The sequence below is a fragment of the Octopus sinensis genome, linkage group LG4 (genome assembly GCF_006345805.1).
Source record: "Octopus sinensis linkage group LG4, ASM634580v1, whole genome shotgun sequence".
Taxonomy (NCBI): Eukaryota; Metazoa; Mollusca; class Cephalopoda; order Octopoda; family Octopodidae; genus Octopus; species Octopus sinensis.
Window position 1 is genome coordinate 100,835,796 of NC_043000.1, and position 12,955 is coordinate 100,848,750.

At 34.6% G+C, this 12,955-nt stretch overlaps 1 pseudogene; it reads left to right on the forward strand.

Annotated features, from left to right (window-relative positions):
- The first annotated feature begins 10,870 nt into the window (after positions 1-10,870).
- On the forward strand, positions 10,871-11,048 carry LOC115211300 (annotated as a pseudogene).
- The last annotated feature ends 1,907 nt before the right edge of the window (positions 11,049-12,955 follow it).

The window sequence follows — 12,955 nt, forward strand, 5'->3', positions numbered from 1 at the left end:
GATGGATACTGAGATCCTTCAAGACAAGAGACCAAGAAACTATGTTGACCCTGTGGAGAACCTTTGTTCTCAGTGACCTGGACTACTGCTCCCAATTATGGTCACCACACAGTGCCAAACTAATAGCAGAGCTTGAAGCATTCCAATGCCACTGCACTAAAAAGATTGAAACAGTGCAGCAGGAATAGGCTGAGAAAGCTGCAGCTTTACTCCCTCGAGCGAAGGTGCGACAGATATGAAATAATCTACATATGGAAAACTCTAGAAGGTCTAGTACCTAATTTCAGCATTGGGTGTTATACAAATGCCAGAACTGGCCGCCTTTGAATTGTACCAAAAATACCATCCACTCCAACTAAATTCAGAACCAGATACTGCAATAGTCTAGGGTTCAAAGGCCCACAGTTCTTCAATGCCTTGCCACAAAAATTAAGAATCTGTATAAGATGGAAGCAGATGTCTTCAAAAAGGAACTAGACATTCTCCTCTCCACAACACCAAATGGGCCAACAGACGGGACAAAGGCACATACAGGTGTGGTGATGTGAAACACTCAAGACTGAAGAAATCAGAAAGACCACGGTGGTGCTCCAGTATGACCACAGCTGCATGGCTGAAATGAGTAAAAGCATATATATATATGTATATCCCCCTTCTCATCATCATCATTATCATTTGATATCTGTTGTCCACCAAATCCACTCACAAGGCTTTGGTGGGCCCAAGGCTATAGTAGAAGACACTTGCCCAAGGTGCCACACGGTAGGACTGAACCCTGAATCATGTAGTTGGGAAGCAAGCTTCTTACCACACAGCTATGCTTGTACCTATGTTCATATAACTAGCACTTGAACTGATTTTGATTCTATTCCATTGCTCCGCAATCATTTTTCACTTGCCGTATATTTATATTCTTTTCAAAATTCAGCAGCACATCTGAACTAAAATTATAACTAAAAATATAAGGAAACAAATTATATTCAAGTTACACTGTGGCACACCAAGCATCATCTCAAGGCACAATAGTGCGCTGTGGCTTACCGGTCGCAGAGCACTCTTCTATACTGAAATTTATCTCATTTGTATCTCTACCGTTATCTTTGGGAAACAGGCAAATGCAAGCAACGAATATTTTTGATTAGCTTTTATCTGCATTTTTCAAAAATTTGATGTTGTTTTATAGCGGTTTTCAAAACAGAAAATATTCATGATCTTTTAATCTTTTTTTATTTTTGTATTTATTTATGTGTGGCTTAGTCAGAGAATGAAGGGCAATGTCTGCGGTCTTTCACAGGCTCTCATTGTCTGATGAGTGAGAAAAGCAAGGGAGAGGCAATAGGTTAGTTATTGCTGGTTTACTGTCCTAGGTCACTATTCTTTGATGATAGCAATAAACAAAGGCTTCCCAACTGGAATCAGATTGTCATCATCATCATCATCATCATCATCATCATTTCAATGTTCATTTTTACATGTCTACAAAAGTCAGACGGAATTTGTTGAGGTATATTTTTCTTTGGACAAATGCCTTTCCCACCCATAATCCTCATTTGTTTTCAAACATAGTATTATTTTCTCATGGCTGTGTCTGCTTCCACAGAAGACTGAATACAAGAAACACAATTCATGTGATAACCACACTCATTTTACAACTGTGACAATGCAACACAAACATCCCACCCCTATACACACCTCACATATATTCATATTAATGTATTTGTATATATGTGTGCATGCATGTATGTTGCTTCTGTGTGTGTGAGTGAGTGTGTGGATAACAGATGTCAAATGATGATGATGATATATTTATTTTATATAAAATATCCTAAGCGTTTTTGGGCCCCTGACAGCATATACCACTTTTCCATACTTTTATTTATTTATTTTATTTATTTATTTTATAAACCCATATAACGGTTTTAATAACTGGCCCTTTGTTTTTAAGTTTAACTGACCAATTATATAGAATTCTGGACTTTGGTCAATCCCATCACAGGCAAATAGGTGGTTGGCCTTTACAACATATTAGTAAGCAAATAATTAAAATTAATTGTTGGGTACTTTATTATGATAAACTATTAATTAGTCCTATAAACATAATTATTAAAAACTATTATGTTTACTTCAAAACTTTACGGTACCTTTACTCCCTCTGACTAAACCTATTAGCGTATCCCGTTATTGTAAATTTTTTTAGTTTTACTTTTTTTATCACTTATCCACCCTATTAGCCCCATAGAAAAATTAACGCACCAATTCCTTATTTAAGTTTAGTCATTTACTCAACATCCCAAAGTGACACATAAGCAAAATATTATGATTTAAACATATTAAGCCTTTCCTTTTCCTCTCAAGGCTCTTCTTTTCTTTTCTTTTTATGTATGTATTTTTCTTCACTCTGATGAAGCTCCATGTTTCAGATCATATTTATTACCAAATATGATGAATATTATTTTTAGAATATCAATGGCAATACCATACTATATTGGAAGCAGAAACAGCTGTTAGTTGGGATGCAGTCTATTTGTATTGAATTAAAAAATAATAATTGATGTAAGTCAATTGTTGTTGATCAATATTTCTCCATTTTCTGTTTATTTTAAATTTAATTCCTCATTAACTCATATTTATCTTTGTCATTACCTGTAATCTATGAGCATAATATGCTTGCATGTGTATGTCTAAGGTGAACATAGGTAATTATACCAGTAATATAATGGATACTTTTATCCCTTAGACAGTTAATCCAACCTCTAACTCTACTAACCTTATATATGTATATTTATATATATGTATATATGTATATGTGGAGGCGCAATGGCCCAGTGGTTAGGGCAGTGGACTCACGGTCAGAGGATCACAGTTTTGATTCCCAGACCAGGCGTTGTGTGTGTTTATTGAGCAAAACACCTAAAGCTCCACAAGGCTCCGGCAGGGGGTGGTGGTGACCTCTGTTGTACTCTTTCACCACAACTTTCTCTCACTCTCTCTTCCTGTTTCTTGAGTAAGGCTGCGATGGACTGGCATCCCGTCCAGCTGGGGGGAACACATACGCCACAGAAACTGGGAAACCGGGCCCTGGCTAGGCTTGAAAAGGGTGATGTTTTTATATATGTATGTATGTTTTTATGTATATTTCTATGATCTTTCTTTGAGTTGAATTTAAGTTCTTGCGAGAGTTCATGCCAGTCACTAACAAAGTGACAAAACTTTTTCAGTTAAGGAAGTTCCTGGTGTTTGTAAACATGTTCTTCAGCTGGTGTGTTGGTTGAACTGTCGATTCTTACTCCCAAGTGTGTGCATCTATTCACATAAGAATCTCAGAGAGATCATTTTTGGAAAGTCTTACAAGACTTCACTATGTCACTAACAGATTGTATATGTGCAGATTTGCATGTTTTGTTTTATGTATGTATGTATTCTCATGCATATAGTTACATGTCTAGACTTTGTCATGTATACTTAAATAATAAACTTCCGGAAAGTTTTACAGATTTTACAGTTCCAGCTTGGATCTGTAATCTTCAAATCAGCTTTCTCTTTTCTGGTTTTGAGGAGCTTAATTTCCTAAGATTGGTATTTAGGCAGTGTGTTACATATCCCAGTGTCCCAATAATTACAGGTATAAATCTGAACTTGTAATCTGGATAGTGTAACTGTAGATTCCTCAGTAGTTCAGCTTAAGTACTTTCTTTTTCACTGATCTTTAGCTTTATGTTAATAGTATGTATATATGTATGTATGTATGTATGTGTATGTGTGTGTCTATGTATGTATGTATGTATAAATGAATGAATGAATGACAGGCATTTTATTGTTGTTTCCATCTACCAAATCCACTCACACAACTTTGGTTATCCTACGGCTACAGTAGAAGGCAAGACACTTAACTAAGATGCAACACAGTGGGACCTTGTAACCAAATGGTTACAAAGAAAACTTATTAACCACACAACAATGCTAGCATCAAGCAACTGCAAATAGTACACTGAAAAGAATATTGGAATTAATATGATTTACTACAGGAAAGTTTTTGAAACTTAACCCTAGTATGGCCACAGTAAATGGTTAAAATCAATAAAAGAACAAACGCTAATAAAAGAAACATAAATTAAGTGAAATATCTACAACAAGGAAACGAAAGCTGATTGCAGCTGATTGCAACTGATTCAACTCAACATAAAGCAAACTTAGCCATCACTCCACAGCATTCACTGCATGTATGGATTATATAAGCTTTTATTGGTTGCGTTTGGCAAGACAAGAACCAGCAGAGAGTCATAATAAGAATAAGTTGTCAGGAATAATATATTTTTTTCATTTATCTTTCTCCTCTGATAGAATAGTTCTGGAATGTTAATACTAAAGGACTGTCAGGAATGAATTGAATTGGATTTCTTCAAATCACAGTTTCTTTTGTGCTAAACTGACTCTATAAATATAGTTTACAGCAAAAGGCTACTTTGCATTTCGATACCGGATATATTTTGAATGAAATGCATGTACATGCATCTAATCTACTCATCTATTCTTTTCTGGTTGTGTTGAAATTCTATGATTGCTTATTTGTTGCCAACACAGTTGTGCATACAAAAAGATTTTTTTACCAAATCTGCAAGCTCTTTTATAAATTTCATTTGGGGATAGATTCAGAAAATATTTATTTATTTATATATATTTTCTGCCAGCTATAGGCCTTTACCTGTTAAGACAAGAATATATATATATATATATACATATATATATATATTAGATACATACATACATATATATATATATATATATATATATTTGCACTCTCAAAGGAATAACACAATTCTAATTGCAAATGATATTGCCTAACTTTAACAAATCTGAAACAAAAATACTGGTATTGACCATAAGACTTTACAAGCTGCCTTCATATGTTGCTTGACCTGTTAGTGCTAGTAGCTAAATAATCTTCCCCCAATTACAAACTACTATTTTAGAAAAATACATTTTATATTGTCACACATATAACATCTGAAATAAGATATGATGTTTATCCCTAGAATGTATTTAATCATAAGACTGCTTCATCAGGGCTCACTCAGTACTAATTAAAACTATTCTAGGAAACAAGGTAATTTGTATGATAATACGGCTGAAATTCCTTTAATCAAGATTTGCTCAATGATTGAATTTTTTAGTAGTTGGCCTACAAGTCTTATGCAGCTCAACAACTAAAAATAACTGTCAATCTTCTTCATATCACAGCCTGTCTTTTCGAAAAGCAGAGTAGCACATTGGATAATTTAATCCAAAATATATTATATCCAAATGAAAACAGACTAAATGGTTACATGTCAACTTGTCAAATGCCTGTTTTTTATTTGCTAAGTCCAGAGGAAGGAACAGTGTCCCTGACTTTCATACTCTGCTGCAAGCATTCAGAAATGGATTCTGGTTTAAGGATAACGTCTTTTCTCCGTTTTGCCAATCTTAGAGACCTTGTAACTGACCATGGACAATGCTGTCCCTCTTGAGTAAAAACTAAAGACGATAAATTTTAAAACTAGATGATAAATTTAAGACGGAGGAGTAGTTGGATTGAAGGTACATGACCTAGTAGTTAGAGGTTCACACACAATCTATAGATTGTGGGTTCAGTTTGTAGACTGGGCAGCACGTTGTGTTCTTAAGCAAAACACTTCATTTCATGTTGTTCTGCAGCTGGGAGAGTAGCAGATTTGTTGGAGCTTAATGGTATATCTTTATACTCCTTACATTCCCAATTCAAATCCCACCTGCCAGGAGAAGGCAATGGGAAACTATTCCTGTATTCATCCCAAGTCTAGTAATGGTAGCTGAAGTGTCAATAATCTACTTAAATGCAACAAAGGAAGGTAGGGCATCACCCTGATCATACAGAGAGTGCTCCTGGAGAAGGTTTACATTTACAGAACCTGCCCAAGGGCAGACAACCTCTAGCCTAAGTAGTCGGATTACATCAACCAGAGAACATTTATTTTATTAACCCTGTAATGAGAAAAAGTAAAACCAATTTTAACAGGATTTGAACTTAGAACTTAAAGGACTGTAACTAAATAATACAAAGCAGTTTTTCTTACACTCCGTTAATTATTTCAATACTAAATACTTTGTTGATTACATTTGGGATCAGCTATCAAAACTCAGTACAGATTATTTAATACAGAACTATGGAAGATTTATATTAATGCAAACTTAATAAATATAATTGATATTGAATATTTGCAACACAGCAGCAAAGCTGTAAAAGCAATAAAAAAAAGAATTGAAATTTTCTATATTTCATAAATGTAATCTATTCTACTACCCATGCTATGATATGTATTATTCTAACACAAAAAATCAGTAATTTAACAAAAGTATATAATATATTAAGTGTCAAAGTCTTTTGCCATATTTCTCAGAAATATCAATATATGCATGATGGAAGTTATTGATACTTAATGTCTAAATTATCAATATACATTGAGAAAATTCATTTCTTGGTCTTGTTTCACTTACTGAAAGGTAAAGAGAATTTGATGCAAAAAATTAAATTTTTGTATATGTGTGTATGTATGCACATGTCTGTGTATGTGCATAAAGGTATATATGCATGTGTTTATGTGTGTATGTATATTTACATAGATGAATAATGGAAAATGGATTGCATGACATTATATATATTTATATATATATATATATATATAGAGAGAGAGAGAGAGAGAGAGAGAAAGAGAGATGTTGATGTTTGTGTGTATATATATATATATATATATGTATATGCATATATAAATTTATGAATATACATACATACATATATATTATATATATTTGTTCATATCCATATATATATATGTGTATATGCATTTATATATGTATGAATATATATGTATTAAATATATACATATATGTATGATATACATGTTTGTGTGTGTGTGTGTGTGTTTTCAAATTATTCAAATGTCAATAATGCCACATCAAGCACCAGATAATATGATTACTTTTATGCAATAACAGTGTTCATACGTAAAGAAACCTTAGAACCTGTCAAAGCTTCCAATTTTCCTTTTTTCACTTTCCTTTATTTCTCTCCTCTCATAAGAACATACTGTTTGAAACATCAAAAATTATTTAGAATAGGCATCATAAGGTTAACATTAATTCCTTATGTAAAAAGCCATTATTGAGTCCATGGACAAAAACCTGTTATGTCATAATGTTCCTCCATTATAATCTATTTTGCTGCAGTGGACCATCATGAAAATCTCTTATTTCTACTTAATATGGCTCTGTTACACCTATCCCAGTCTGCCTCAATAAAAACACAAGAGGCCTTATTATTAGAAGAAAATTTCATTATAAAATCTTGCTATAGGGTTCCTTTATGTGAACTGCAGGATTGACTGTAAGGTAAGAAGTTTACTTCACAAGTACATGGTTCCAGGTTCAATCCTGCTGCATGGCATCTTGAGCAAGTATCTTCTCCTATAGCTTCAGGCCAGCCAAAGCCTTGTGAGATGATGTGGTATATGGAAACTGAAAGAAGCCCATCATGCATCTCTGTGCATGTATATGTATGTGTGTGTGTATAAATATAGTTAATCCAAACATGAAAACACAAAGAGAAAACACAACAACATGAGGACGTGGAACAATTATAGTGTTATTGGATGCTCAGGAAAGGAGGATTTAACGTTTTGAGCAGAGCTCTTCTTCAGAAACTTAGTAAAAGGAAAGATCCAAGGAAGGGAAGATGGAGCAAATATATATATATATATACATACATACATACATATATATATGTATATTTTATTTCTGTTTTTTATATATATTTTTGTTTCTTGTATTTATATTCGTGTGGCATCCTGTCTTTGTTCCGTATACATTCGACCCTCTTTCCAAGAAATCCAATGCCTGTGGCTTGGATTTTCCTTGGGGCTGGCCGGGTCGGAGTAATATCGAGATTAAACAGCCGAAATTACTAAGATGATCCGGTTCCCGACTGAAGATTAGAGGCTTCGAGTGACCCGTCTCTTTTTTTGTGTCGTCTCCTTGTGTGTTTTTGCGTTCTTGTCCCACTTTGTAATTTATATTTTATATTTAATTTCTATACATATATATATATATATATATATGTGTATATATATATATATAATATATATATATATATATATATATAGAGAGAGAGAGAGAGAGAGAGAGAGAGAGAGAAAGAGAGAGGGAGAGAGAGAGAGATGCAATTATGTATACTTCCAGAGGAAGCAAAGACTGAAGGCTTTCGAACAAAGAATATTTTTTCTGTTTGCATGCATACATATATTCATATTTTGTATATCAAACCCAAGCCGTTATATTCAATTGGTTTATCTGCATAATTGCCTCCATACCTGCTCACCTTGATTCCCCTTATAGTTACTCTTTACCCCCCATCCCTGTGATTGGTCCCTCATAAAGACATTGGAGTCTAAGCTCAAATCATTTGAGCACTACTGTGTGTATTTTTTTATATATCGATAAGCTCTGGATCTCATCTGTTGACTACGTACATACATATATGTATATATGTGTGTGTGTGAGCATGTGTGTGTGAGCATGTGTGTTTGTGAGCATGTGTGTGTGTGTGTGTGTGTGTTTACAAGTGTGTGTATGTATGTGTGTGTTTGTATGTGGTAACCTCAAATTTATCAGCTGACTCAGTAACTTGCATGTTCTCTTTCACACACACACACGCACATGCACACACACACATGCACATTCATACACATACATTCATACGTGCATGGATTACAACCATGGTTATATATTCACAATGATACATGCACTGTCTAACACAAATACATACACACACACAGAGGCAAAACACACACACACACACACACATACACACACACACACACACACACACACACACACATTCACACTCACTCACACAAACACACACATATCTATTCAGAATCATTTTCTGTAAGCTACACAATACTATTTTTGTATTTTGTATTTTTTTTTTTGGTGGGGTGTGAGGTTTGTTTTTCATAATCAAATAGAAGAATATCGTAGAACAGTAAGAAAACTCTTGCTTTGAACTTGTCAAAACAAAGGCAAATAATTCACATTCTCCCTTTTATTACATTCTCCTTCCTCTCCTTCTTTCTTTCTCCTTACTCATTTTCTATGCTTCCACTTACTTTCCCACCAATGGAAAGAAATCATAAATAATATAAAGAAAAACTGCAAATGATCTAATAAAGGTGCTGAAAATTAAAAAAAATAATAATAAAAATTGTCCCAATTTATCTGAGATTGTTCCACTATGGTATGTTCTGATTATTAAATTCCATCAAGGAGTCAACATGCTGTGTAACACAAAAAAATAAATAATTAAGATCTTCTTCTGTGAAGCTGGATTTCTTTAGAGTTTCTTTGGATTTGCTTGTTTCGTTGTACACCTATCTCTGTGTTATGAAAGTATTGCTTCTACAAAAGTTTGTTAACTTCATTACATTGGATAATGTGAATATCAAAACTGCAGCATCTACAAACACACACACACACACATTCACACACGTATATATATATATATATATATATATATATATATGTGTGTGGAGGCGCAATGGCCCAGTGGTTAGGGTAGCGGACTCGCAGTCGTAGGATCGCGGTCGATTCCCAGACCGGGCGTTGTGAGTGTTTATTGAGTGAAAACACCTAAAAGCTCCACGAGTCTCCAGCAGGGGTGGTGATCCCTGCTGTACCCTTTCACCACAACTTTCTCTCAATCTTTCTTCTGTTGGTCTGCTCGCTTAGCCAGTAGGGTGGCGTCATTCGAAGGCTGAAACAATGCGAAGCACATTGTGACCAGCAATGTGTAGCAACATCTGATGATCTGGTCAGTCATGTGATCACGTGATATATATATATTGGTGTATGGCCAAATTCAAACAGGTAGAAGACCTAAAACAAATGTTAGTGTGTGTGTGTGTGGTTGAGCCTTTAACAGCCAGGAGTCAATTTCAGTTCAATCATAGAAAGTAATTTATATACTTATCAGCAACTCCCTCTCACTTTCTCTCTCACCTCCTCTCTCCCTTGCTTGACACACATGTTGAATTTAAGTATCTTGATTTTCTCATTAAGATCATTGCTGCTTTGGTGGCCCAGTAGGCATGGGTGTTGAGAAATAGTAATACGACACATAGATGGTGATTTCAAATCTCTTCCAGAAATTACAAATGATCTAGTTAAAATTTTTTATTTAAGCAACAGAATTTTTTTCAACTATTTCTTGACACATGTGTCAGCATGACACACGTGTCAGGTACGTACGAAAAAACAAATTATAATAATAATCAATAGAAAGGAATTGAGAAAATGAAACATGGCAGTACGTATTCCTGTGTTGAAAAGAATTAGTGCATACTGAAAGCTAGTTTCATTTGCATGTTTGCTGACAATTGAACTGTAGCATCTAACTACAGAGAAGGATTGGGTACAGGCAGCTAATTTTATGTGAAGTATCTGGTGTTTATTTTGTGATGTGGGCGAAGGAGAAAGAGATGATTTACTTATGGGTTGAGGAAGATTTTATTGCATTCATAAATTTGGAGGAAAACTAAAATTCTTTTTAAATACCACAGAAAAATATTACAAAAGTCTTTCAAGAATTCTGTTGTGTCTGGGGGAAGAGTCATTTTCTTTTTGTGCTTATAATTTAACACACTCACCGGTAAAAATTCCACTTATTTCTTATTTTTATTTTCCTAAAATTTTCGTTGCATCTTGCAACCTTTCCAATAGTCTTGTTTTTTATGATCATTGTTTAATGACCTTGTTCTCTGCTGGCGTGGTTTGCCATTTTGTGATTAAAAATTTAACAGCAGTAGCCTTTTAGCTGCTAAGATCAAAGGGTTCTTATTAGCTCAACATCTGATACAGTCCCTATTTGGAACCATCGATATTAAACTGATTTTTAGAACAAGGTGAAGAGTTAGGAGCTTACTCTGCCTTTGCAGCATTGTGGCTTGGTATTGCAGTACTTCCAGGATTCAGTCCATTTGACCCATGCTGGTTACATGTAAAAGCACCCATCCCAGTGACTTGTAAAAGCACCCATGCCAGTGACTTGTAAAACCAGATGTACCAGTGTTCATAAAAGCACCTGTGCCAGTGACTCATACAAGCACTTGTGCTGGTAACTCATAAAAGGTACCCACTTCACTCTCTGAGTGGTTGGTGTTTGGAAGGGCATCCAACTGTAGAAACCAAGCCAAAATCAGACTGGAACCTGTCAAACCATCTAATCCATGCCAGCATGGAAAGTGGATTTTAAATGATGAGGATGATGATGATGATATATATATAAAACACATATATACATATATCTGTTTACATATATTTTAATGTGTTTGCATATGTTATACATATATATATATACATATATACATACATAGATGCATGCATACATACATATATATATATATATATAGCCATGGGAGAGGATGTGTGGTAAGTAGCTTGCTTATGAACCACATGGTTCCAGGTTCAGCCCCATTGCGTGGTATCTTAGGCAAGTGATTTCTACTATAACCTCAGGCCGACCAAAGCCTTGTGAGTGGATTTGGTAGACGGAAACTGAAAGAAGCCTGTCGTATATATATTTGTGTGTGTGTGTGTTTGTGTGTCTGTGTTTGTGTCCCAACATCGCTTGACAACCGATGCTGGTGTGTTTACATCCTTGTAGCTTAGCTGTTCAGCAAAAGAGACTGATAGAATAAGTACTAGGCGAACAAAGAATAAGTCCTGGGGTCGATTTGCTCGACTAAAGGCGGTGCTCAAGCATGGCTACAGTCAAATGACTGGAACAAGTAAAAAAGTAAAAGAGAGAGTATATATATATATATATGTATAAAAATATATATAAAAAAATACAAAATGGGACAAAAACGCAAAACATTCAAATAGACGATACAAAAAACGGACAGGTCATTCGAAGCCTCTAATCTTCAGTCAAGAACCGGATCATCCTTGCAATTTCGGCTGATTAATCTTGAGATTGGTCCGATCTGGCCAGCCCCAATGAAAAACTAAGCTACGAGCATTAGATTTATTGGAAAAAGGATCGAATGTATACGAAACAAGGACAGAAAAACGAACGATGTTACATGAATATAAATACAAAAAACAAAAAGTAATATGAATATAAATACAAAAAACAATAATAATAATAATAACAGGACAAAAACAACAGTCGTCTTTCGACTTTAGACAGTTCAACTTAGCTGGCATATTTGAAAAATAATGCCTTACGGCAGACGAAAGTATCGGTGTTGTTATAGCACTGGTCAGAAGCCGAAAGGCTATAGTTGAGAAGAGAACAGACAGAAAAAAGGGGCAAAGGAATTAAAGACAGGGAGAAGAGAGAGAAAAAGAGGGACAAAGGTATTAAGGAAGGAGAGAAGAGAGAGAAAGAAGGAATTAAGGAGAGGGAGAAGAAAGAGAGCAGTGCCAAGGATTGGTGAAGTGCAGTGTAAGAAAGGCAGAGAAATGTGAGAGAGTGGGGAAAGAGGAGACCAAAGAATCAAAGAGGCGAGAAAAGAGAAAGACAGAGACAAGTGAAGTACAGAGAAAGTGTGTGTAGAAGTCGTACAAAGTTTAGTGGAATGCTTACATACATAAGGGAACAAGGTGTATGTACGCCACAATAATATATGTATAAAAATATATATAAAAAAATACAAAATGGGACAAGAACGCAAAACATTCAAATAGACAATACAAAAAACGGACGGGTCATTCAAAGCCTCTAATCTTCAGTCAAGAACCGGATCATATATATATATATATATATATATATATATATAAGTATTTGAATTACACCTGCATTAAACTCCATTTATATATATATATATATATATATATATATATATATATAAATGGAGTTTAATGCAGGTGTAATTCAAATACT